The sequence below is a fragment of the Rattus norvegicus genome, chromosome 10 (assembly GCF_036323735.1).
Source record: "Rattus norvegicus strain BN/NHsdMcwi chromosome 10, GRCr8, whole genome shotgun sequence".
Lineage (NCBI taxonomy): Eukaryota > Metazoa > Chordata > Mammalia > Rodentia > Muridae > Rattus > Rattus norvegicus.
This window is the reverse complement of record NC_086028.1, coordinates 29559135-29585169: the sequence shown is the minus strand read 5'-3', so window position 1 is coordinate 29585169 and position 26035 is coordinate 29559135. Positions and strand designations below refer to the sequence as shown.

The 26035-nt window shown below is 44.6% G+C and overlaps 1 long non-coding RNA gene across 2 annotated transcripts; it reads right to left on the bottom strand.

Annotated features, from left to right (window-relative positions):
• Positions 1-8273: 8273 nt before the first annotated feature.
• Positions 8274-25590, bottom strand: LOC120095078 (uncharacterized). Of its 2 annotated transcripts, none has more exons than XR_005490164.1 (4): positions 25193-25590; positions 24924-25112; positions 23402-23532; positions 8274-8528 (listed from the first exon to the last, which is right to left on the bottom strand). It is a non-coding gene; the product is annotated as an uncharacterized LOC120095078 (long non-coding RNA). The 2 variants fall into 2 exon arrangements; XR_005490165.2 differs by having other exon boundaries at positions 25206-25590.
• Between the last annotated feature and the right edge of the window lie 445 nt (positions 25591-26035).

Below are 26035 nucleotides of genomic sequence, written 5' to 3'. Positions count from 1 at the left end.
CTATGTGTCAATCAAAAAGTTGATAATACATTTATAGATGAAAATATGTTGCCTCTCTGCCTAATAAACCAGAGAAAGTATGGATTCTTTGTACAGCTCTAAAAGTTTCTATTGCCTAGGATAAACACTTGCTTGAGACAACGTGTTTCTAATAGGCATGTTAACATATTTTTATATGCACATGGGGTAAGGAAATGCACAGTGGTTAAGAAACTGGTTGCTCTCCCAGAGGACCCTGGTTCTATTCCCAACACTCACCCAACTCACAACTATCTGAAACCAGGGAATACAGCATCCTCTTCTGGTCCCTGCTGGTACTGCATGCACTTGGAATATAGACATATATGCAGGCAGAACACCCATATACAGAAAATAAAAATAAAGGTTAATTTTTTAAGTAAAATAACATCTTTAAGAATGAAAGACTACATAAATTCAGGTGTGCATGTGTTTGTGTGTGTGTGTGTGTGTGTGTATGTCTGTGTGTGTGGTATGTATGGTATTTGGTATGAGTGTGTGCTTGTGTGTATAGTATATGATATGTATGTGTTTGTATGCATATATGTGGGGGGGTTTGAGTATGTTTGTGTATGTGTTTATGTGTATGGTGTATAGTATGTGGTATTGAATGTAATTTTTAAGTATTGTGGGGGAGAGAGAGAGAGAGAGAGAGAGAGAGAGAGAGAGAGAGAGATTGATTGGTGGGAGAGTTGCATGATCTATTTTGAAGCCACCTTATGATAAGGCATGTGTTCTCCCACCAGTCTACAGCCCTAACATCAGTTTCTTATGTTAAGACTTGTGGGGTCCATAGAGCTTAAAACATACAAGCCTATATTGCTTGCTACAGGAAGGATTCAGACTGTTTTCTTTCTTTTCTTTTGTTTTTTTTCTTTGTTTTTGCTTTTCCAGGCATGGTTTCTCTGTATAGCCCTGACCATCTGGAACTCAGACTGGCCTTAAACTCATTGATCCACCTGCCTCTGCCTCCTAAGTGCTGGGGTTAAAGATGTGCACCAAGACCTGGTGGACATAGTTAAAGAAATAAATGACAAATTTGCTAATATCTGCCAGGCAGGTGGGGAAGCCCTGTCAAAGTTTTTTTTTTTAAACAGATTCAAAAAGAAACAGACAGAACTTAAATTTTTCTTATTTACATGTGTGTGTGGGGGGTGGGGGTGCTCTTGGAGACCAGAAGAGGGCGACAGGTAAAAGACGTCACTAAAGCCAAGAGAGTTGGTCGCCCTGGCAGGCTCATTGCTGTGCTTCAGGCAGCAAGAGATGGCAATCGTGGAGAGATCCTAGACACAAGGCCATTTGTGCAATGAAGGAAGCAGAGAATATGGGTGTGGGGTAGCCTGCCCACAAATTGGGATGATGCTTCCCAGATCCTAACATGCATCTCAAAATATAGCATGTAATAATAGTGTAACACAACTCCCAAGGCTTGGGAAGCAAAAGCATTCTCCCACCATTCTGGAGGCTAGAAATCCAGGTTCGAGGCCTCAACAGGCCTCTCTCTCTCTCTCTCTCTCTCTCTCTCTCTCTCTCTCTCTCTCGGTTCTCAGGAAGATCTTCCCTCCTCCACTAGTCTATGGCAACCTAGAACAACCCTTGCCTTGTAAAAACATCATCCAATCCCTGACTGTCCCATGGGTCTCTTCTCTTATAAGAACATTGGTCTGTATTGAATTAGGTCATGGCCTAATGATTTCATTTTCATCCTATTACGTCCACAATCTCACTGCCAAGTCAGACTATATTCACAGGTACTGGACCACGCATGGGAGGCTAAGACTTATGTGTCCTTTGAAAGAAAAGAACACAGTTCAACCCATAGCGTTAAGTAACAAGTGAAATGATGAAACTAGGGCCAGGGAATGGTGCGGTGGGCAAAGTGCTACATAACTGTGAGGACCCAAGTTCAAATCCCCAGCACTCACACAAAATCTCTCCACACACACATAGAGGATAAAATGATAGAACTAGGGTGTGCTATTTTTAAACTCATAAAGAGGGATATTCAAATTAAAATACTATCAAACAAATCCTATGAAGATCAGTGTTAAAAAAAAGAAAAAAAAGTATAAGGGAGGCAGTAGTGGCACCTGCCTTTAGTCCCAGCACTTAGGAAGCAGAGGTAGGTGGATTTATGTGAGCTCAAGACCAACCTGGTCTACAGAGAGAGTTCCAGCACAGCCAGGGCTACACATAGTGACGCTTGCTTTGAAAAACCAAAACTCATCATCAATCAGTCTTTGTGAATACAATTGAAATATTCTAAAGAGCATATTAGCAAGCTAAAGGCGCAATGTGTGAAAAGGGTCACAGAAATCAGCTGTGGCCCTCGACGTCCGATAAACCCTTAGCGTTCCAACAGCTGAAGCAAGTTGATCACAAGTGTGACACCAGCTTGGGTACATACGCATGGAGACACTGTCTTTAAAATCAGTTTTTTTAAGACAGGACAAGTCATGAACCAGTAGAATAACAATGCAAATGGAGTGGCATCGTTTTTCAATATTTATGAAATGATGTTAGAGTGTAGAGGAGCACGGCACCATGTTCTACTGAGCACACCTACCACGGGCTGGCAGCATCGGCTCACTTCTGTCACTTCCTGACATCCCAGGAGTCCCCACATCAAGTGTGCACTCCCTGGACATTGCCATTTGGCCTCCTGATAATGCAGGTCTAAGTTCTGTTTGCCACACTGAATCATCTCATGAAAATGTTGCTAAACTTGACTTTCTAATATCTTGCCCCAAGTTGCTGTGTCTGTATTTCATGAAGGAAATCCATATGCAGTTTTCTTTCCCAGTGAGATCTTTGACTGGCGTTAGAAGGAGGATATTGGGAGCCTCAGTGACAAATTCCAGCATAGTCCCTCAGAAAAAGATATGGCAGATTGATGTTTCTTCTCTAAAATTTGATAGAGTGTTCCAGAAAAGTCATCTATACTGTTCTCTGTAGAAATATTGTTACTGCTAATTGATTTAATTTCCTTCTTTCCTCCCTTTCTTCCTTTCTTTCTTTCTTATGAGCATGCACTATAGCCCAGGCTGGCCTGAACTCATGATCCTCCTCCTGCCTCAGCTTTTGAGTTCTGGGGTTACAAGCATGTGCCACCACCATGCCTGCCTTCACTGTCTTCGTTTCTTTCGTGGGGTCTATTAGTGTTAAAGTCATATGCTTGCTAAGCATGCTTGCTCTTACAAAAAAAAAAATAGTAGTGAGATTGAACAACATAAAATGTAGTGTCACGGCCATTTCAAGTGTGCAATTCGGGAGAGTGCAGGACCTTCACATTGTCCTGTAACCAATCTCGAGAACTTTCTTCATCCAGCACAATAAAAAAAAAAAATGTTTCCCCTAAACAACACATATGCACATTTCTCCCCATGGTAACCTCTATAATCACTATTCTTCTTCCTGTGACTCCCCGCGGACTCTTCTAGATTCTTCATACAAATGGAATCATAGAGCACTTGCTCTTTTGTTGGTGGCTTAATGTGCCCACCGATCATCCGTGAGAAGCACAGATGGTAACGCTTTTCTCTTTTCTTTTTAATGGCTAAATAATGTTCCTTCACATATATATTCCAGCTTGTTCATCCAGTCCTCAGCAGTCACTCGGGTTGTCCTGCATCGTGACAATTGTAAAGAATGCCACGATGAGCACAGGCGCCCGACATCCTTCCGTTTATTCGTGTGTTCCCCTTTCCTCTTCAGTCATTTTTAGAAACCCGTGGCTTTCTGGAAGTCTTGCTCCTTTAACGTAAGTTCCCTAGTAAACTGGCATAGAGTTATTTCCGAGTGTGGCAGTGCACACTGTTAGTACCAGCACTCGGGAGGCAAAGGCAAGTAGATCTCGGTGAGATGGAGGCCAGCCTGGTCTACATAGTGAGTCCCCATCTTAAAAAACAGCAGCAACAAAAAGGTTTTTTATAAACCTTAGTTTCCATAGGATTGGTAGTGATGTTAGTGCGTTTAGTTGTTGTTTGTTTGTCTATTGTGAGGTGGGTACCGTGAAAGTCAGAAGACAAGTTACTTTCCTCCCACCGGTGTTTCAGGGGAATAAACTCAGGCTGTGGGGCTAACTGCAAGAGCCTCTATGTAGCTAAACTGACTCCTTAGCCCTCGTTCCAGATCCTGACAGTTTCTTGCCTTATTTCTTCATCAAGCTTAGCAAAGACTTCATCGGTTTGTCCATACCTTCAAAAGAACCACCTTTGGTTTTATGAACTTTCTCTGTGGGATGCCAAGGCTCTCCCATTGATCTCTGCTCTAATATTTTTTTTTCTTTGCCTTCTGACGATGGCGTCCTTAGGAAAGAGCTATTGATCTCAGGCCTTCCTTCTCTTGCAAAACAGAAAGTACTCCTTGCTTGGGCTTATTCATCAAATCCTGTGAACTCTGATCTTTTTCTCATTCAATTCCAAATGTAGTTTTGTATTTCCCCTGAGATCTCTTCTTTGACTCATGAGTTATTCGGGGGTGGTATTTGATTTCCAAATATTTGAGGTTTTCCCAGAATCCCTACTGTGGTGGGCCCTTCATTTAATTTGGTTGTGGTGAGAGAGAGAGAGAGAGAGAGAGAGAGCAAACTCTGTGTGACTGCAATCTTCTTAAATGTATGGAGAGAGCTGGGTTTCGGGTGATCTCTCTTGGACAACATCCCATGTGAACAGGAAACTTGAAGCTTCATGGTTTATTTTATTTTATTTATTTTTGTCCTACAGTGTTGGTTAAGTCATGGTGATTAATCATGTCATTTAGCTTTTCATGTACTGCTTCATTTTCTGCCTAGCTGTTCTGTCAATTATTAAGTGTAGTGTGGTAATCAAGATCTCGGTGTGTATTCTTGCTGGTCATCTATTTCTTTTCTTTTTTTTTTTTTTTTTTTTTTTGAGCTGAGGACTGAACCCAGGGCCTTGCACTTGCTAGGCAAGCATTCAACCACTGAACTAAATCTCCCAACCCCATCTATTTCTTTTCATGTTTTCAGATCCTGCTTTGTGTGTTAAAACACAGAGGCTCCGCTTTGGGAACATAGAGATACACAGTTGCTACATCTTCCTTATTTTTATTCTTTGTCTCTGCTTAAATTCCTTAAAGATTATTTTGCCTGGTGTTAAAGTAGCATTCATTCCAACTCTCTTGGAGACGCTGGTTGCACGATGTATGTTTTTCCGGCCTCTTCTTCAAACCTATTTGTGCACTTGAATCTTATAGCGGTCTCTTATAGACACCATCGTTGGACTTTGCTCTTTTACTCAGGCCTACCATCTCTGCTTTTCAAGAAGGTTATTTAGTCCAACCACATTTAATGTAATTGTTGGTAGTGTTGGAGTTTTTCCCTGTCATTTTCAATGTCGGTTCTATTTGTTCCTTATATTCCTCTGGCCTTTATTTACTGCCTCCTTTGGGGCTAAAATATTTTCAGTGTGTTACTCTCGTTATTCTATTTCCTTGACATGCATTTTATTAAATATCACATGGGGGCACACATTGCAGTATGTGTATGGAAGACAGAAGATAACTATGTGGCATTGGTTCTCTCTTTCCACTCATGCAGATGTTCCTAGGACTAAACGTAGGTCCTCAAGCATGGCAGCAAGAACCTTTACCCGATAAGCTACCTCACAGGCTCTCTGTTTCTTTTCCTTTTTTACTGCATTTTGTTTAGATCCTTTCCTACTGATTGTGTCAGAAATTTCAGTGTCGTCCTAACTCATCATGGTCTACTCCAGAGTAATATTAACTTAATAAAATGCACAAGCATTTCTTGACTGAGTCCTGCTAGTTTCCTCGTTCTCTGCTGCTATCCTTGGATGTATTTGGTACTATGTGTATGTTAGAAACTCTAATATGGTGTCATAAGTGTGGCCTCATACAATCTTAGGTCTTTAAAAAAAAACTAAAGACAAGGTGAGAAATGTTTGTTTCCAAAGACTTGTGTTTTCTCACGTGCTCACGTCTCTGGTGCTCGCCATTAAGCCTGGACTGGAGTTGTCATGTGGGATCACTTACTCTCAGGCAGACGGCTCTTCTCTTGTACTCCCATGGCAGCTGAGTGGTGGTAAAGATTGTCTGTCTTTGCCAATCTGTGGGACACCTCTGTGTTCACGTTTGAGTAAGCCTACTTTCTAGAGCACTCTGGGTTTACAGGGTTGGTTTTTCTTTCCTTCAGAATCGTGTGGATGTTTGTGTGTGCATGCCTTTGTGTCGTTCTTGAGGCTTTTGAGGACTATTTTCTTACTATATTTTAAACAGATTGACTCTACACACACACACACACACACACACACACACACACACAGAGAGAGAGACAGAGACAGAGAGAGAGAGAAAAAGAGAGAGAGAGAGAGAGAGAGAGAGAGAGAGAGAGAGAGAGAGAGACATCAGAGCCCCTACAGCTGAAGTTACAGGTTATAAGCTGCCTGGATGAGTGCTGGGAGCAGAACCCAGGTCTTCTGTAAGAGCAGCAAATTCTCTTAACCACTTAAGACTCTCTCTACCCCCATTCGAGACTTAAGTTTGTCTATGTGACTTGGTTCCTCAGAGCTCTCTGGATGGATATTAATACATCTTTATGAGTTTTGAGAAGCCTGGAGAAGATAGAGTCAATATTTCTTCTCAAGTTCCCACACCACTTTCTCATTCCCAGTTCCACTCAAGACTCCATCACATACCTGTCTGTCCTTCTGTGCCACAGGTCTGTTGGTGCTTCTGCTTTCGATCCATGGGCTGCTAAGGACGACCTGTTTCCTCTTTATTTTTCCTTCTTCCCACCTGTAGATCGGGCAGTCTGAATTAGTTATTTTCTAGCTCTTTCTCCTGCCACCTCAAAATCATTGCTGAGTCCTTCCGGTTCGTCTTTCAATCCTAGAATTTCCATGTGACTCACTATTTCTCCCATTTTCCCAGGCAGAGGTCCATATGCAGCACTCAGGATATTTGGCTTCCACTTCTATTCCTGCCGGATTTCTTGGGTTCCTTCTGTGTGAGTTCCTTAGCTGGACATGGTGGAAGCCGTTTGGGATCAATCTTGTCACAGCTGCACTTGAACACACTAAGACAACACTAGCTGTATTAGGAGGCGTCCTCAGCCATATACTGTCTCCCACCTGAGCACCCCTCAGCTGGTCTGTCGATTCCACCAGACAGAACCATAAGCTCAAGCTAGAAGATCACTAGCCATCTCTACCCCTGTGTCATCAAGATCTCCACTTACCCAATGACATTCTGAGTCCAGGATGTCATTTTGGGCAGCAGTAACAAGAGCTGGTTTTCATGCCCTTGTTTTTCAGGTTAATTTTCAAGTTCTGACCATCTTAATAGTGACTTTGACATTGTATTGTTTGTTGTTTGCTGTTAAGGGTGGGGGTGGGGAGCGGGCTTAGCCATTTAGCCCATGCTAGCCTTGAAGTCATGATCCTCCTGCCTCAACTGTCCAAGCACTGGGACTGTATGTAGCCAGCACCACACCTGGCTTACTAGTCTGTCCCTTCTTGAAGACATGGTTTCTCAGACTTGTTGTAGCATGCCGGCAGTGGGGGGTGGGGGTGGAGGAACAATCAAAACCAACGTCAAGCGAAATAATTAAGGTGTGGAAAAACACATATTGTATAATTCCATTTCCATTTGTATCTAGTCCTAGGGACAGGGAAAGATGAAGCCCTGTGGTTTGAGGATGAGTAAATCCATGGTAATATGAAAAAAACAAGCTAGTCAACATTCCACAACGGAAGACAGCAATTATGGCTGCAGAGGGATCATGTCTGGAAACAGATTCGGGAAAGGCAAGGTCAGGGTCTGGGATCCCATCACTATTCTGTTTCTTGCCTTGGGTGGTCATTAACAAATGTTCCTCTCAGAACCCTTTAAAAAGAAAAACAACACACACAGGGTCGGGCATGATGGTGTGTGACTATCCCCCCAGCAGTTCAGATGCTAAGGCAGGAGAATCACCCCCAAGTTGAAGGTCAGCCTTTGCTACTTTGGTGAGTTCCAGGGAGATCTGGGCTACAGAGCGAGCCACTAGCTCAACTCCCCAGGCAATTACACATGCGTATGTCCTTGCGTGCACATTGAATGTTGCAATAGAGGGAAGCATGATTCTCATTTGTGTGTCTAGTTCCTGTTTATTGACGGACTCCAATTCGAAGCGCACAGTTCCAGACAATTAGCCAAAGAAATAAGAAGTCAGAGGCTTCTGTTCTCATGTGTAGCTAAGAGGCTACGAATACCTCACAATAAAAGGCAATTCATTTTACGTTCTTTTTTTTTTAATGTGTGGGGGAGCATGTGGGGGTGTAGAGAGAGGACAGAGACTGATAATGGGTCCATTCTTCGATGGCTCTTCCCTTTGTGTATCGAGGCAGGGTCCCCTTCTGAATCCAGAGCTCTGCTTTCTGCTGTTCTGGCCAACCAGCTTTTTCTGAAGATGCCCAAATCGTTAAGTGTAAAGATTTGAATGAGAGGATCCCAGGCAGAGAAAATAGCATTATCAGACCCTGGAACACCTGAAAGAGGAAGCAGAGGTTTGCAAACTGATCTCAGACCCCTCGAGGATTCCCCTTGTAATGCCCTCAGGAACACGGAGCAAGGACCAACTATCAGATTAAAACACACACACACACACACACACACACACACACACACACACACACACACACACGGGAAAGCTAAATTCTCCTCAGGGAAAGATGGTTTTGCAACCATCGGAACTTGTCCAGAGCCCTTGGGGAGTGCACACAGATCCTGTCAGTGGAGTTGGCAATCCCCTCATGTTAATCTTTGCTCTGTAGCTGGACTCATCCATGCTTCTGAATGTGTCCGTGAGAGGGTTCCGAGCACGCTTTACCCAACCCTGAAAACGGGCAGCGCCATCCCACAGGCTGGGGTTCCAGACTGAATAAACAGGGAAGGAAACAGCAAAGCCAAGTGGAGCAGCAGCTTTCGTTGCTCTTGGCCTCCTGAGAGCGGACACAGGTAACCAGCCAGCCACGTCCTGTTCCTGCCACCATGTTTTCTGTGCTGAAATGTAGGCTTGAACTACGAGTCAAAGCATTTACTTCTTAGGTCACTGTTACCACACATATCACAGCAGTGAGAATAACTAAGGCATTTCCTGAGGTGAGTGCCCATGGTTCTTGGGTATCTCCCTTCCCATGAGGAACAGAATCCAGTTTCCCCTGTGGGGAATTCCTTGCCTCTTGTGCTAGTCGGCTCCCCGGGACTGTAACAAATGTCTGAGGCCATCAAATTATAAAGAAAAAAGGGTATAGTTTGACTCACTGTCTTGGAGGTTTCTGCCCATAGTTGGTTACCCCCCAGTGCTTGGCTGGGGGGTAGCAGCCCATCATTTGGGGGATCACATGACAGCACAGAGGGAATGAAAGAAATAAAGAAACACGCTCTCTCCTTTGAGCGTGTGCTCCCAATGACAAGAAAACCTCCTACTAGGTCCTGCTTCTTAGGGTTCTTCCCTTTTCTAATTGTACCAGGCCAGGGACTAAGCCTTTAAGCACAGGGGCCTTTGGGTGGCATTTAGATGTACACTGAATTGTTATGACAGCCTTGGCTGAGGCAGTGCCTCTGTCTGTAGACATCTGAACTAAGACTGGCCACACAGATCCCCCAACCCCAACCTTGGAATGCCTCTCTGCAGCAGGGTGTGGTTGGGGGTGGGAGGGGGGCTGTGCAAAGCTGGCCTTTCTATGGCAACCTTGTTGTTTCTATGGAGGAGGGGAGGGGTAATCTGACTGACTGTAGGATTTGGGGACCACCCCAAGCCACCTGGCCTAGTATTTTGCCTGAGGTTGACTTGCCACAGAATTGCCTGGTGGGTTTAAAGTCCTTAACTATCCCATTGAAGGGCTGACGTGAGCAATCTCCCAGGTCTCTCTGGTTCTTGAACTCCTCAGTCTGGTTCGCAGCTAATTTATTCTGGAATAGCTGGGTTTTTTCCACAACATGAACACCCTTCCGATTTCACTGGCTCAAGGCTTCTCTCTGTTCCTCACACCACAGCAGGGTGATATGGCCGGGAGCTGGCCAGCAGTGAGACGACGATGGGGTCCTTAGACTCTCCATCAATGCTGTGGTTCTTGGTTAAATTCAAATCTAATCAGTCTTCCTCATCCGAATCCACAGACACAGGTGCACCGCAGAGACCCTGCTGGGCTCCACGGTGTAAGCGGACAGACTGGCTTCCAGGCACTTGAAAACAACGAGGTATGTATGACATGCAGCCCCCGGGGGCGGGATTCCAGACACAAGCTCAGCGGAACTTACATTGATGTTCAGAAGACCTCGGGAAGGGATGCTGCCAGGAAGGCTGCCACCTATTAAGATGTCGATCTATAATGAATTGCTGGAGTCAATGTGTTGGGGAGAGGTAGGTGTAGGTTGATGTCATTATGCAGGTGAAGGCAGGTACCGAATAGAACGAGGGCTGTCATTGGATGAGAAGGAAGGACGGACAGGAGAAAAGTTTTAGAGAGGCAGAGAAGGCTGGAGCGAGGAGGAGGGAGGCAGCTGAGAGAACATGGCGGCGGATGTTAAGATTATTCTCTGTGGGCTGGGGAGATGGCTCAGCGGTTAAGAGCACTGTCTGCTCTTCCAGAGGTCCTGAGTTCAATTCCCAGCAACCACATGGTGGTTCACAACCATCTATAATGAGATCTGGTGCCCTCTTCTGGCCTGCACATCTACATGCAGGTGGAACGCTGTATACATAATAAATAAATCTTTACAAAAAAAAAAAGATTACTCTCTGCACATATTACAGGTTGTTATGACTGTTCTTATGGAATGAGTTGTGTATAGGATTTTGTGTTATCTAGATTATATCTATCTAGGCATATTATATCTTATCTAGGTGGGTGGTTTATATCCTTATCAATTGGTTGTGTTTACTGTGTGTATGTATTGTGGATTGAGGATTTAACATGCAAATCTGATTGTTGGGTTACAGGTTTTTTTTGAGTCTTGATTTTACCAGGTGGCTAGAACCAGAGAGTTTGTGACTAGCAGAAAGCCTCCAGGAGATACTAATCTGAGATGAATTAGTGCTAGTTCCAATGGCCGGCTGGAACCAGAACTAGCGACCACCAGGGTATGCGCAAGGACCGGTTCTGCTGCTTTTATATTTTTACCACAATAGGTAGGGACCAGTAATAGGAGGAGGATCAGGAAGTCTTAACAGGGGCTCCTCTTCAGTAACACACTGGGCTCAAGGAAGCCTGGAGAATTCTTCAGAAAAATCTTGATATGTTTCCTGCTAGAAAACACTTTTGTTAGGGAGTGGGTATTTAAAGATTTATTTTATTATACACTTGTGTGTGTGTGTGTGTGTGTGTGTGTGTGTGTGTGTGTGTGTGTGTGTGTGTTCCTGTGTGTCCATGTGCCTGCAGAGGCCAGAAGAGGGCATCAGATCCACTGGAGCCAGAATGACAATAATAGAGGGCTATGAGCCACTGTGCCAGTACTGGGAACAGAACTCTGTTCTCTACACAAACAGCAGACAACCTTAACCAATGAGCCATCTCTCAAGCCCTGGCATTGGCTTTCCGTGAGATGACGGCTCACCGTGCACCCCTAGGTTGATCTGAAACTTATTACGTGGCCCCAGAATGCCTTTGAACTCACAGGAATTCTCCTGTTTCAGCCTACCCGGTGCTGGGCTTACGTTTTTATTTCCATATTCAGTGCCTCTGATGAACCCTGGTGTCTACTCCTGCACATGTAAATTTGACGATGAAGCTGGGGATAAAAACAGACTTGGGGTTCTCAACCTAATTTGGGGATACGAAGGAGAGTAGGTTGAGTATTGTGTGCAATTCAATATAGAAAAAGAAAAGTTCTTACTCGCTCACAATCAACCTTTCTATAGAAAATTTCTTCTGCGAAGAAGCCCCCATTTCTTTGCATCTCCAGCTAGAGGAAATCACGCTGTTCTGTAGAATAAGGTAGTCCTCCTTTTGGCTATGCTATACCTGGGCTGGGAAAAGAATGCAATCTAAAAAGTCACCTTTATATTACCAGAAATCATTGATGTATTGCTCATGTACCCGTGTCTTCTCTTATAATCATCTTTTCTTAACGGCAACACAGACATTAAGAAAACAAAGCCTATTTGTTGGGAATTCACTGTCTCTCCCCTCTTTAAATTATTGAGCAGCTAAGGAATCATCTCTGCTCTGGTAAAATGCCCTATGCTAATTGTGCCAGCAAATGAGTAATTATAACAGATTACTCAGGGTAGGAAAGGACTGAGCCAATGTGAGGGGTGTAAGGGTGCAATTCAATGGCTCAGCCTCCCAAATCTTCACTCAGAAACCCGTCTAAAGACTCAAGAAGAAAAGCTTTGCAACCAGAATAGAAGGAGACTGGTTTTCTGATGGTGTCCTAAGGGACTCGGATGAAAGTCAAGCAATTTGAAGAATCCCCTCAGGTTGTACTCAGCGGAATTCCTGACCTCTGCCTCGTCCTATCTGTCATAAGCCTTTATCAGGAGGAGATGCCAAATCACAAGCCATTTGGTGGCGTATAATTGCTTGACACTGACAGAGAGGGCTATATATCTTCCCTGTAGACGGGGAGTGGGCACTTTAAATAGCAGAAGACAGATGACAAAAGCGGTTCTCCATAAACACGAAAGGGAAAGCAAACCAGCACAAAACCAAGATGGATACCAAACTAAAGCAGAATATGGATTAAGCAGAAGTGTAGATGGAGGGACATGATTAATAATGTACGGCTTCTAGTCACATCCTCCCATATCTACCAGAAATGCTGAAGAAGCTAGAGGAGAGAAAGAGTGGAGGGGAGGAAAGAAAAGGAGTGAGATGAGGGAGGAGGAGGGAAGGAGAACAAGAAGAGAAGAGAAGAGAAGAGAAGAGAAGAGAAGAGAAGAGAAGAGAAGAGGGGAGGGGAGGGGAGAGGAGGGGAGGGGAGAGGAGGGGGGAGGGGAGAGGAGGGGGGAGGGGAGAGGAGGGGGGAGGGGAGAGGAGGGGGGAGGGGAGGGAAGGGAAAGGAAGAGAAGAGAGGAGAGGAGAGGAGAGGAGAGGAGGGGAGGGGGAGGGGAGGGGAAGGGAAGGTAAGGTAAGGGAAAGGAAGAGAAGAGAAGAGAAGAGAAGAGAAGAGAAGAGAAGAGAAGAGAAGAGAAGAGAAGAGGAGAGAAGAGAAGGGAAAATTTGGTGACGCCTTGGTGTGGTCTAAGGTGTATGAAGTGCTGGGATAGGCATATGACATGCTGTGATCAATGTGCGAAGCACTATGATTGGTATGAAACACTGTAATGAATACGCGAAGTACTGTGTACGACACACTGTGATCAGCATATAGAACACTCCTCAGAGTATGAAATGCTGGGGTTGGCGTGTGAAGCCCTGTGATTGGTGCATGAAGTGCTTTGATCATTGTATGATACACTGTGATGAGCGTATAGAACACTAATCGGAGTATGAAGCTCTGTGATTGGTGTATGAAGCACCGTGATCTGTGTATAAAGAAGCGCTGTAGTCAATGTATGAAGTGCTGTGATGTGTTTGGTGGCTACCGTATCCAGTGATCCTGAACTTTCCTAAGAGAAAGGTCTTCACAGTCTCTACTTTCTTGCCTACTCCCTAAGGAGAGTCTCAGGGTGAGTCTGTTAGTGTTCTTCAATACTCTGTGACTCTACACGCAGCAAGAGCCAGGCCCTGGCCTTCAGCACGTAGTATCTAGCTCAAATTTAATTACCCTATTTTAAAATATATCTTTTTTTTTTGTCATACATTTTTTTTGGTCCTTTTTTTCGGAGCTGGGGACTGAACCCAGGGCCTTGCACTTCCTAGGCAAGCGCTCTACCACTGAGCTAAATCCCCAGCCCCATATCTTTTTTTTTTATTTTGGGTGTGTGTGTGTGTTTATATATGTGGTGTGTGTGTGTGTGTGTGTGTGTGTGTGTGTGTGTGTGTGCGTGTATTTTCATGGTCACATATGTGTGGGTGGACATGTATAGAGGTGCATGTGTGCATGTGTGTGCTCGTGAATGAGGCAGTCCCGAGTTGAAGGCAGATGTCTTTTTCAATCGATCTCCATAAATCTCTCTGTCTGTGGAGGCAGTGTCTCTCTTTAAACATGAAGATCACTAATTCCGGCTAATCTAGCCAGCCAACTTGCCATGGGATCTTTGGTCTCTGCGTCCTGGGTTCTGGGATTTACTGGCAGCCAGTACTCTTGCCCAGCTGATACACGGGTTCCGGGGATCTGAACTCTGGTCCTTGTACTTGCACTCCCACGCCTTTATTCACCGAGTCATATCTGCGACCTCTAAGTTGCTTTCGCTATATCTATGTTCTCAAGGAGATGGTTTTCATTTGTGATTGTAACATTACTAACATCTTTCCTTCCATTTACATAAACAGAGATAAACATGAGTGAGATAAATAAGGGGGTGGGCGGAGGGGCAACGGACAGAATATACAGCGATGGGTCCAGAGTGGTCCATAGCAAAAGTCCTCATAAGAACACTGAAACGATTTCAGTGAGAAGATATCCGCTTAAAGGCACCCCTAACCCTCATTTTACACATAAGGAAACCAGGGTCTGGGGATCAGCAGGAATCACCCAGGCCACGTATGGAATGGTAGACACAAACTTAATCTAGAACTTCATCGTCCACATCCATTACCTTTACCCTTATTTAATTTGTAGGCCTCTCCAAGTCTGCGTGTGTTAGACTTGCTTAAATGTACTGCTTTAGAAATCCAAGGAAGGAAGCGTCCACAAAGAGCAGTTGGAAAACTGGACAAAGTGCAGGACCGTGGTGACATCTAGTGGTCATCTCTGGTGGTGCAACTGTTTAGTCGCCCTTTGATTTAACCAGGCTTACTATGAAAGCAGGAATATTCTTTTGTGCACTGTCCCCCAATTTGAGTTTGTCTGCTATGGTTATGAGATATACTTGAACAGTAATGTCATATGTAAGATTATAGGATTATATGTTGGATTATATATACATTATAGTAAAAGGCATGTGACAAAGGTTGGTCCTGACCACCAAGAACCATCTTAGAAAGCGACTGAATCCTTTTCTAACTAATAAAGGATTCATGGAATAACACTGTGAGAGTTTGCAAAGCTAATGTTTTCCCTTGAAACCTCAGTGAAGTAAAGTTGCAAATGGTAACCTAATACAGTCATTTTTCTCTAATTTTACTCCTTAGGATTAGGAGCCTTCCCTATACTCCCATTTTTTATTAATGAATTCTTACCTCATCCAGAGCCTAAGATTAGAATTCACAGGCTGACTCAGGTATAGCTTACATCATCTGTATATGATGTGTCAGACACTGGTCATAGTTCTGTATTAATTGCAGCGTATATAAAGCTTTCTATTTTGCTGCAGTGGGGATTGGACCTAGGGTGTCATGGATGTGAAGTCATCGCTCTGCCCCTGAGCTACAACCCAAGCCCCCTAAACCTTTACACAACCTGTATCCAGGCTGAGCCCCTGCCTTGACCCCAACCTATCACCCTTAATTCTGAATAAAAGAAGTGTAGTGTGAACAGAAAAATATAACCTTGCCTGTCCTAGAAAGAAAGAGAGAGAGAGAGAGAGAGAGAGAGAGAGAGAGAGAGGGAGAGAGAGAGAGAGAGAGAGAGAGAGAGAGAGAGAGAGAGAGAGAGAGAGATGGAGTAATGGAGTTTAAATCGGGAAATTGTCTATTAGTACTGTTTTTTTTTCTTCAAAAATATAAATGTTATGCGAGTTAGAAAACTATCAGAAAGTAGTCTAAGTCATAGGACTATGAAAATTCTATAACACAAGTGGGGATCCTAAGGGACACAGTATGTCAGTCAATGTTCACTGACACATTAGGGACAAAGAGACATTATGTTTGTACTTACTTTCAAGAAGCTCTGTATGTTGTATTGAGAAACGGGAAGCAAATACGGGAACTTGGAGAAATGGCTAAGAGCACTGGCCTCTCTTGAAGAGAACCCAGGTTCAATTCCCAGCACCCACAGGGGGATTCAGAAGCATCTGTGACTCCAGTTCTAAGGGGTCTGGTACCCTCTTCTGGTATCTGTGGGTACTGTCTCTCTCTCTCTCTCTCTCTCTCTCTCTCTCTCTCTCTCTCTCTCTCCACGCACACACACACACACACAACACACCCAGGCAAAACACCCATAATACACATAACACTCAAAAAAGGATTCTTTTAAAGAAAGCAAGTAAATATGTCTAAATGTCAATCACAGTTGAAGGGTGGGTGAGGGCTCACTAACTTTTCTGTAAGTTTGAAATTATATAAAATAAATTTGGCCAAAGAGGGAAAAATGAGATTTTAAAGAATTTTTAAAATACTTTGTTAGAAAACAAACAAGCAAACCAAATAAACAGGTAAAAAAACAAACAAACAAAAAAAACTAGCATCTAGAGACTTGGGAATTTCAAAGCACCGGGTCCTCAATTTCTTTTCATGGCTCTGAGTAGTTTGAAATAAAGTGTGGCTCTTTTCATTCGGGAATTACACTGCTAGTCAAGTAAATCTATTATACATTATTAGTTTAAATTCCCCGGTTGTCTGAAAATCCCTCAAAGGCACACATGTGTGTGGATAATATCGTGATGCACAGAAGACGATATCCAGGCAAATCCTAGCCTTAAACCCAACCAACCACCTTTTATTTTGACTGAGGGGAGCGGGGAGCAAACCTGAAGTAGGCTCTGAAATACAGTCCCTGCCACCTTCAAAGAAAACAGAATCCTAGTAGGGAATGGGATTTACTGGATTTGGGGATATAGGTTAATGACCCAAAAGAGAATTACTTTGGTCATCAAATGCTGGCTTATGTTACCTTCTCTTAAATAAATCTATCCGCCAGTAGTCCAGTATATCAGTAGCATTTAAAATCACGCCACTCCCACCAAAAAAAAAACAAAAACAAAAACAAAAACAAAAACAAAACACCAACCCAGGAGCAGGTGTCAGGCTGACCTGTCTCTGGGCCAGACATGGCATTTGAGGTGCTTTGGAACCAGAGCATGATGAGTTCAGTGTTCTGCCCTCCAGGGGTTGGCTTGCACCCCACCCCACACCTCCACACGGAGACCTCTCGTTCCCCTTTGCTTGTTCTTGTTGTTGCTTCCAGGGAGAGAGTGTTGTTTAAGAAAAAAAAATTGGTCTGGGACTTGTAATTAAATAGTCGTGGATAGCCATTTAAGGCCCGAGAAGGTAAAGGACGGGAGTGCAAGCATGAAGCACTCAGTTTAGATCTCCAGAATGAGGGGACTCTGGCCAGAGTCCTAACATGGGGTCTCACCTTGTCCATTTATAAACTGCCATTTTCCTATGTGCCACATCTGTCTCCTTTCTATCCACAGGCTGTCCTCTATTCTTCCCCTTCAGGGACAAACAGCCCTTCCCCAGCTCTCTTGTTCCCTTCCCCTTCTCCCTCATCTCCTGGCTTTGTCTCTTATTCCCTGCCCTCTGTCCCTCTGGGCAAACAAATCTCCTCTGTGCTGAGAACTTGGCCTTGTGGGTCCTGAGCTGACATTTTTCCTAACACTGACCCCGTGTAAAGCTGAGCGCACCAGCCTGTCTTTAACTCTGGTGCATTTACACTTAGCTAGGAGACAGAGGCAGGAAAATCCCTGGAAGCTTGCAAGCAAGCTAGCCTGGTGTATAAAGCAGAGACACAGGAGACTCTGTCTAAAACAAGGTAGGGGATGAGAACTGACCTCTGCAAGTGTGCCATGGCATACCTGCACTCAGATACACTAATGCACACATGCACAGCTATGTACACACACACACACACATATACATACACACATATACATACACTCATACACACACACACATATACATACACACATACATATACAAACACATATACACACAGACATATACATACACTCACACACATACACACACACAGACATATACATACACTCACACACATACACACACAGACATATACATACACACACACATACACACATACATACACACATACATATACACACACATACATACACACATACATATACACACACATATACATACAGTCACACACACATACACATACACATACATATACTCATACACACATACACATACACACATATACATACACTCACACACATATACATACACTCACACACATACACATACACACACACACACACACACACACACACACACACACACATCTTTACATTTTCAATCTGCCAGCTTATTTAACCACTGTGGAAGGTCAGTTTCTCTGGCAGCTGATCTGTAGGTGGCACTATTACACACGAATATAGAATGGAGTTTATTCAGGACATGGGGGAGGAGAGTTGAGAGAAAGGCAGGGGTGGGGGGAGCAGAGGAGTAGAGGCCAGCCCTGAGCATGTGGAGAGGAGGGCAGAGGGGAATGGGAGAGGAGAGAGAGTAAGGAGCAAGAGAGCAAGAGAGAGAGGAGGGGGCAAGCAGCCCTGTTTTGGTGAGTCAGGCACAGCTGGCTGTTGCCAGGTGACTGTGGGGCAGAGCCTGGACGAAATGCCAACAGTGTCTATATACCTAGGAAAGGATGCAGAAAACAACTGTGGGACGAAATAATTTCTGGGTGCGTGACCTGCAAGGGTATCTATCAGGTGACATAAGAGTCAAGGCCTGCAACTGGATGTTGGGAGCAAGTGTCCATCAAATGAGGTAAAGCCACCAAGCTTCTGATGACTATGAAACTTTCTAATTTTTTTTTCAATGAAGCAGATTCTTCTTAATATGAAGTCTCTCCATTTTTGAATGGCGATTTTTTTTTTTTTAAAGAAACCCTTTCCAATGAGACCTGCCTGCTAGTCTGTAAGCACACAGGTGCCAGGCTGCCGTTCTGAGAGTCAGTGGTTTTGACTGGTGCTGATTTGAGTGGAGATGGAATGCAGAGAACAGAAAGGTTCAGTGTGCAGGGAAATTGTGACGGCCCAGGGACACTGGACAACATGGGGCCCTACTACCCTACATCAGGAGTGTCGATCCTGGAACTGCAATTCCCAGATTGCCTTGCTCTGGGAAATCACCTAAGAATCTTTCAAAAACTCCCACCGCTAGGTCCCATGGCCCATAGTGGCTGACGTGGGGTGGGGCCCCAGGGGACTCCACTTAGTCACACGGTGCAGGAGTGAGACCTAGGTCACAGGGCTAACACAACTGAGGTAAGCAAGAGCACATGCCCCACAGAAGGCAAGAGGGGGACACGTGTGTTTACTGAACCCCAACTACCTCTGTCCTTAAAGTGGGCTTTATATGTACACCTGTGACAACATAGGATATTCAATTTATTTTCATAAGCGTATGTCTGTGACATTAAAATAGTCAAGGTCTGGGTTGGAGTGACGACGGCTCAGCGATTAAGACGGCTCTGCTCTTCCAGAGGACCTGGGTTCAATTCCCAGCAACCACGTGGCAGCTCACAGCTGTCTGGAACTCCTGTTCCAATGGATCCAACACCCCTCACCCAGACACGCATGCAGTCAAATCACCGATGTACATAAAATTAAAAATAAATAAAAATGTAAAAAATAGTCAAGACTGCTTCCTGTCAGCTCATGTGTGTGTGTGTGTGTGTGTGTGTGTGTGTGTGTGTGTAAAGGCCTTTTGTTGTTGTTCAATGTCCTCTCTTGTTCTTGACCTACAGTGCCACTGTACATTGATAAATAAATATTAGGTCTCATGTCTCCCTGCTTCATTTACTTGTTTTCTTCTCACACTTAAACAAGACGACAGAACACTGCAAGCAGTGGTTAAGGTAAGCTGCAGGCTCGTAAGATACTCATCCAACGTTTTAAATAGCTGGGTAGAAGTGTGGCCAGCTGTCGACCCCCTTCCTTCGCAAACACATCTCCTTAGCGCCTGTGTGCGCTCAGGCGTTGCTCCCCACCTGCAGCGGCCGCGCCAACGGCAGCCTCGGTGCCGTTTGAATAGCACAATCCAGTCCATCACAACAAACCAGAAACACAAACGCCCCTGACGTCTCAGCTGTGTTCCCTTTGTCGTTGCTGCTGTTGGAGGGCACTTTCAGGGTAATTTAGGGAAGAGCAGAAGCTTTAGAAAAGAGTGTTATTGAACAACTGGGGAGGGAAGAGGAACTTACACTTGTAGCATCACACGTGCATCTTGGCTTGACTCTCATCCTGAGAAGGATGCAGTTTTCTATTTTTTTTTTTAAAGCTTCCCAGACACAGACTGGACTACTGGCCCCAAACCCTCCCATTCATATAGTCACACATATAGCCACTGGGCTGTGGCTCTGACAGAACCTTCTGTAGCTCCCAACTTCCTACCTTGCTAGATTTTGGTTGCTGTGTATCAAAGTTGACTTTACATGTGAACGTTTCTCTACTTCCTGTTTCTTTCCCAAAAATTAATATGCTATCCCAAAAATTCTGCTTGATCTTCTCTTTTCAGCAAAACTCACACATAGCACCTATAGGCTTAATAAAATCTTTCTTTTCCACGAAAGATCTCATGTGGCCCAGGCTGGCTTTGAACTTGCTATGTAGGATAACCTTGAACTCCCAACGCTTTTACCTCCACTCCCTAAGTTGCTGGCATCACAGGCACCAATACATGTGGAATCATGCCAGAGCTTGAGCACTGAGTCCCAGCCTAATAAGGCTCTCTTGAATGTAAGATAATACTCGTGACCTGATTTGATTTCAAGATGCACTGGCCCTGAACTCAGGAAGGCTGAGGTCCACTTCCAATCCACTTTGCAGCCTCCTACAAGCCCATACTCAGCTTTCTGATGAAACCAGACTAGGACTCTCCATCTCTAAAAGCTGATGTGCTCCTGACAGTTCAAGATTCTTTAGTTCTGTACGGTTGGAGGTGGGGAGCTGACATAAATTTGTTTTCTTTTTTTTTTTTCGGAGCTGGGGACCGAACCCAGGGCCTTGCTAGGGCCTTGCTCCTGCTAGGCAAGCGCTCTACCACTGAGCTAAATCCCCAACCCCTATAAATTTGTTTTCAAATACAGTTTCGGACTTTTTTTTGGTACTCAAGCAACCTGAATGGTCGGTTGACTGAGTTGGAACTCACATGTGTTCCTTTGTCACGAGTGGTTCAGGGTTTTCTCTTTCCATTAGTGAATCCTGTCCGCTCATTATAGTGCACCAAAACCCTTAGCTACACACGCTCCTCAGGGATAAATGTCCTTAGGTGTATTTCTTCTCTAAGAACCATCTTTCAAAAGAGTGGTAGAGATCTAGAGAGAAGGGGTTGGGGATTTAGCTCAGTGGTAGAGCACTTGCCTAGCAAGTGCAAAGCCCTGGGTTCGGCCCCAGCTCCGGAAAAAAAAAAAAAGAAGAGATCTAGAGAGAGCACCTACTTGGTACCCAACTGCGGAGAACAATGGAGAGTCAACCCTCACCTGAGCTTAGCCCCTGGAAATATACAAAGAGCAGATGAAGTTCACTGGAGACAGGAACCAAAGTTCTCTCATTTCCAGAGGGGTTAGGACCTGGTTATCACCCAAACCTACCAAGTCAGAATTATAGAGCTAGGCCTGGACATCTGAAGGTCTCATGAGCTTGTCACCTTGCTTCTGACACTAACCAACACTGGTCTAGAACCACAGAATAACCTCGGTGATAACACGTAGTCGTGGCTAATCTTTGTTGCCAATAAACTTCTAAGTACATCTGTGAGGGTGTTTCCAGTGAGGTTCAGTGAGGCAAGGCCAACCCTGAAGGTTGCCGGCACCATTCTGAAGGCTGAATAGAGAGAGGAAAGCCAGCTGAGCACCAACATTCAACCCTCCGTCCTTTCTGACTGTGGGCCCAGTGACAGCTCCTTCATACCCCTGCCACCACGCTTGCCTGCCATGATGGACACCATCCTTTGACACTGTCAAACCAGTCCTTTCTTCCTTAAGCTGATTTTTGGCAAGAAAAATAACTATTATACAAAGTGAAATTTTCAAGTGTTTGGCCCTCTGTGGGAATTCCTAACAGCCTCCATACTCATTGGCTTGATATCTGTGGTTTGAATTGGGATTCAAACACAGAGAGAAAATTACGTCTACACTGAACATAGACAGACTTTCCCTTCTTCTCATTCCTCCCTAAACAGCGGGTACAACTCTTCCCAGTGGATGTGTTCAGAATCAGGTACGTATAAGCAATCTAGTGTTGAATGTGCCCAACTTCCTGGAGGCTGTGCCTAGACAGGCTTAGTGTCCAGGCATGTCCCGAAAACAATTTCCCAGATACCGAGGGAAGGCTGTATTTTCAATTGACACACTTGACCACTGGCTTTGTCTCATTTTCTGAACTGACACTCACTTTTGTAAGTGAACGTCAAACTTCTCCTTATGGTGTCTAGAGTCTTAAGCTCTCATCCATATTTCATTTTGATCAGTCAGAACCTCTTGGGTCTGGTAAGACAGTTCGATAGCTAAAGTGCTTGCCGTACAAGCATAAGGTCCTGAGTTGAATGCCTAGGGCAAACGTGACGGGTGCTGTGCTGTGCCCTTGTAATCCCAGGCTGGAGAGATGGAAACAGGTGGATCTCTGGGGCTCGCTGGATAGCCAGCCTGGCCTCATCAAGCAAGCTCGAGACTCAAGATGGCTCTACGAATAAAGGCTCTTGCTTCTAAGGCTGAGTTTAATCATGAAGTGGAGGTGAGAACTCTCTGGGAAGTCTGTATGTGTTCATCTGTCTTTCACTACAGTAGTTCAGAAAGAAACCCCTGTAGTTGATAGCCTCCACACTCCACCGCTCAGGCTGTGGCTTCTATGCCTGCCCACACACAAGTAAGTTAATGCAATTCTTTTAAAAGTTCAAGAATGATTGACAGCCCCAGAAGAAAGCCACTTAATAAGGTTGACCTTTGGCATCCATCTACATGTACACACACACACACACACACACACACACACACACACACACAGATGGGGGTGGGTTGGGGGTGAAGCATACCTATCACTTTGTCGTGTTGGTAAATTTTCACATGGGTGCTGGAGATCCTAACATGGATTCTCAGACTTACACAGCAAGCGCATTGCCTACTGAACCATCTCCCAGCCTCTTTGTTGTAAGATCTGTGATTGACAGACTGCTATCCTTGCCCAGTGTCCGCCCATGGCCTCTTCTAGGTGAACAGAGTTGATAGCAATAAGGGTTTCTGGAGCAAGTAGCAGTGGGGAGGGATGAGGGTGAATCAGAAACTCCACCCACTTCGGTGCCTTCCACTGAGCAACCCATGCATGCTGCTCTCTATTAGGGTTCTCTGGGGGAACCAAACTAATAGCATGGCTATATATACACATGTATGTATCTATTCATATACGTCTACATATACATTCAGGCATATATATTCATGTATAAACATTGGATCTATTTGAATGGCTTACAGGATGTCGTCCAGTTAATCCAACAATGGCTGTCTACCAACGGAAGGCCCAGGAACCCAGTAGTTGATCAAGTCAGTGAAGCTTCCAGTCTCAGCTGTCTTCGGTACCTGCTGGCATCAGAGACGTAGGCTCTAACGCCAGGGAAGGAATGAACTCATCAGAGAGAGAAGACAGGCAGACGAGAGCAAAAGCCTCCCTCTTCCATGTCCTCTCTGCAGTCTGCCAGAAGAAGGTGTGACCCAGATTAAAGAAGGATCTTCCCGCCCCCAAAAAGACCCATATTATAGCTGGGTCCTCCCACTTCAAATAAGTGAATTAAGAAAAATCCCTCACAGGTATTCTAGTGGCTCGGGTTTTAGTTGATTCCAGGTGGAGTCAAAATAACAAGGATCCAGTCACAGGCCCCTACCACTTTTTTTTTTTTCATACAAAGATCATATTTGAGTTTGCGTAATAGACAACCTCGTGAGGCTTTACATGGTTGACAGCTAGTGCAAAGAAAAATGTTTTTCAGAGTTTGGGATCAAGCCCGTGGCCTGTACATTCTAGACAAGCACTTTACCACTGAACTGCATTCCCAACCCTCAGGCGTTTGTGGATGGCTGGTTTAATATCTCAAAATAGGGGCTCAGTGGCTAAGATTGCATACAGCTCTTGTAGAAGGCCAGAGTTCACTTCCCAGCACTCAGGCTACTTACTTCTGTCTGTAACTCCAGCTCCAGACCTCTAGTCTCCAGAGACAGACAGACATAATTCAAAAGGAATATACCTCTTAAAAATAACCTCCAGGACCCCATTGAAACCTAATAACAGAGTAGAAATCAACAGCTGATGCCAGCCTCAAGTCTGACATGGGGTCTAGAAGCTGAAATCAATTAAGACAATCAAAAAAACCACGTACAGAAACAAGTTCATCTAGTTGATGTGCAGTCCCCTGCTTCTAGAAAGAATAGTTTTGTGTCACATGGTAAGCTCCTTAGTTCACTCAGTTGCTTGTGTGGGGCTTCAGACCCCTTGGCTAATATTTGGCAACAGCACATTAAAAGTAGATGGCGTTCATTTCTTAGTCAGTGATGAAGACTTAAAGTACAAATTGGCAAAGACCAAATGCTACCTCAGAAACCGTGACTTTTTTTTTTCCCTAGCAAACTGAAACCGGCCAAAAAAAAAAAAAAAAACAAGTGCCAAGAACCACACAGAGGACAGAAAGCTGAACTGTGGATTCCTGATTCTCTCGAAAGCACCTCAACCTGTTTAGTCTGAGGGGAGCAGGAAGAACCATCAAAGGGCTCACTGCCACTCATAGCTCTCGGAGCTGGGAGGTCCTCATCTGGTTCATTCCAGCTAAGTCGGAAGCCATTGTTCTCTTACCTGGGAATGTAAAAGCAATAGGAAAGGGGGACAGGTGTTGCTTACGTTAATTAAAGCTGGAGAAACAATGGGCCAGCCAACATTCGAAAGACGTGGATTAGAACACCTGTGAATGGGATTTAGGGGGAATGGGGAGGCGGGGGAACCACACCTGTGTTGTTGATTCTACAAGTCCGATTAATTTAAATGTGGAGAGGTGGGATGATGTTGCAAATCCACGGCCAAAATCATCTCAGGATATCTGTAGTCCTTTTGGCCCACTTGTGTCTGACCTCACAGGCTTCTTCTATCAGGCACATTTTCTAGAAGGCAATCTGGCAGACCATTGACTTTCACCAACCTAAAAGTTAAGGAAGGAGGTTATCAATCCACGTCTAAACCTGCAATGGGGGGGGTCCCCCTGCTTTGCAAACCAACTACCTGATCTTCCTACCACTGTAGCTGGGAAACGTCTTGGTTATGGTCTCTCTTCATTCTGGGACTGTAAAGAGCTCATGGCCCCAGTTCCGTGGTGGAACGTGTCATTTCCACAGTAGACGTGTAACCTGAACCCACGTCCCAGGCCACCTTCACTCAGGATTTTAAATTTTCATTAATGCTTTCAGAGTTTTCAGAGTAGCTCTAAGAGAGTGAAGCCTGAGGCTTGACTGTTACACATGAAATGCTGAGAAGGCAGCTGCATCCTGGTCGCTGCTGTGAAACTCACAAAGTTATTGTTAGCCTAGTCACCCACACCGTCAGAGGGCTGAGAAGGACACACTTCACTGGAGTGAGCAGAAGCTCAGGCCAAGCAGCTTCTGCATCTATTAAAAATGACAGAGGCTTACTGGCTACCTGGGAAATCACCCTACGTTCCTCTGTGGTCCTTGTGTGCAGAGGTCCTAGGGCAGTAGCAGTCTCTGACTGCCAGGCTCAGAGGATCCAAAAGACTATCCTGAGGATGAAAAATTTGAGGGGACTGGCCTACCTTGTCTAGACAAATCAGGGCATCCCAGTGTCCTGCCTATCCGGTTTTAACAGGATCCTAGTGGTAGGAGAGATGAAGGGCTGTTTTTTATCCAGTGATCTGCTTGGCCACGTTTAAAGCAACTTTCAATAGGAGTTCTTCAGGGAGATCACCATCTTCTTTGGAGATCTTAGGGATGCTTCCAGAAAATGGCAGCTCTATCACAGGAAGCTTCCTCATTAAACCTTGTAAATGCCATACTCAGCAGATCTCTGAAGTGTTTGGGGACCACTATCTAGTAAGTATATATCCGCTTA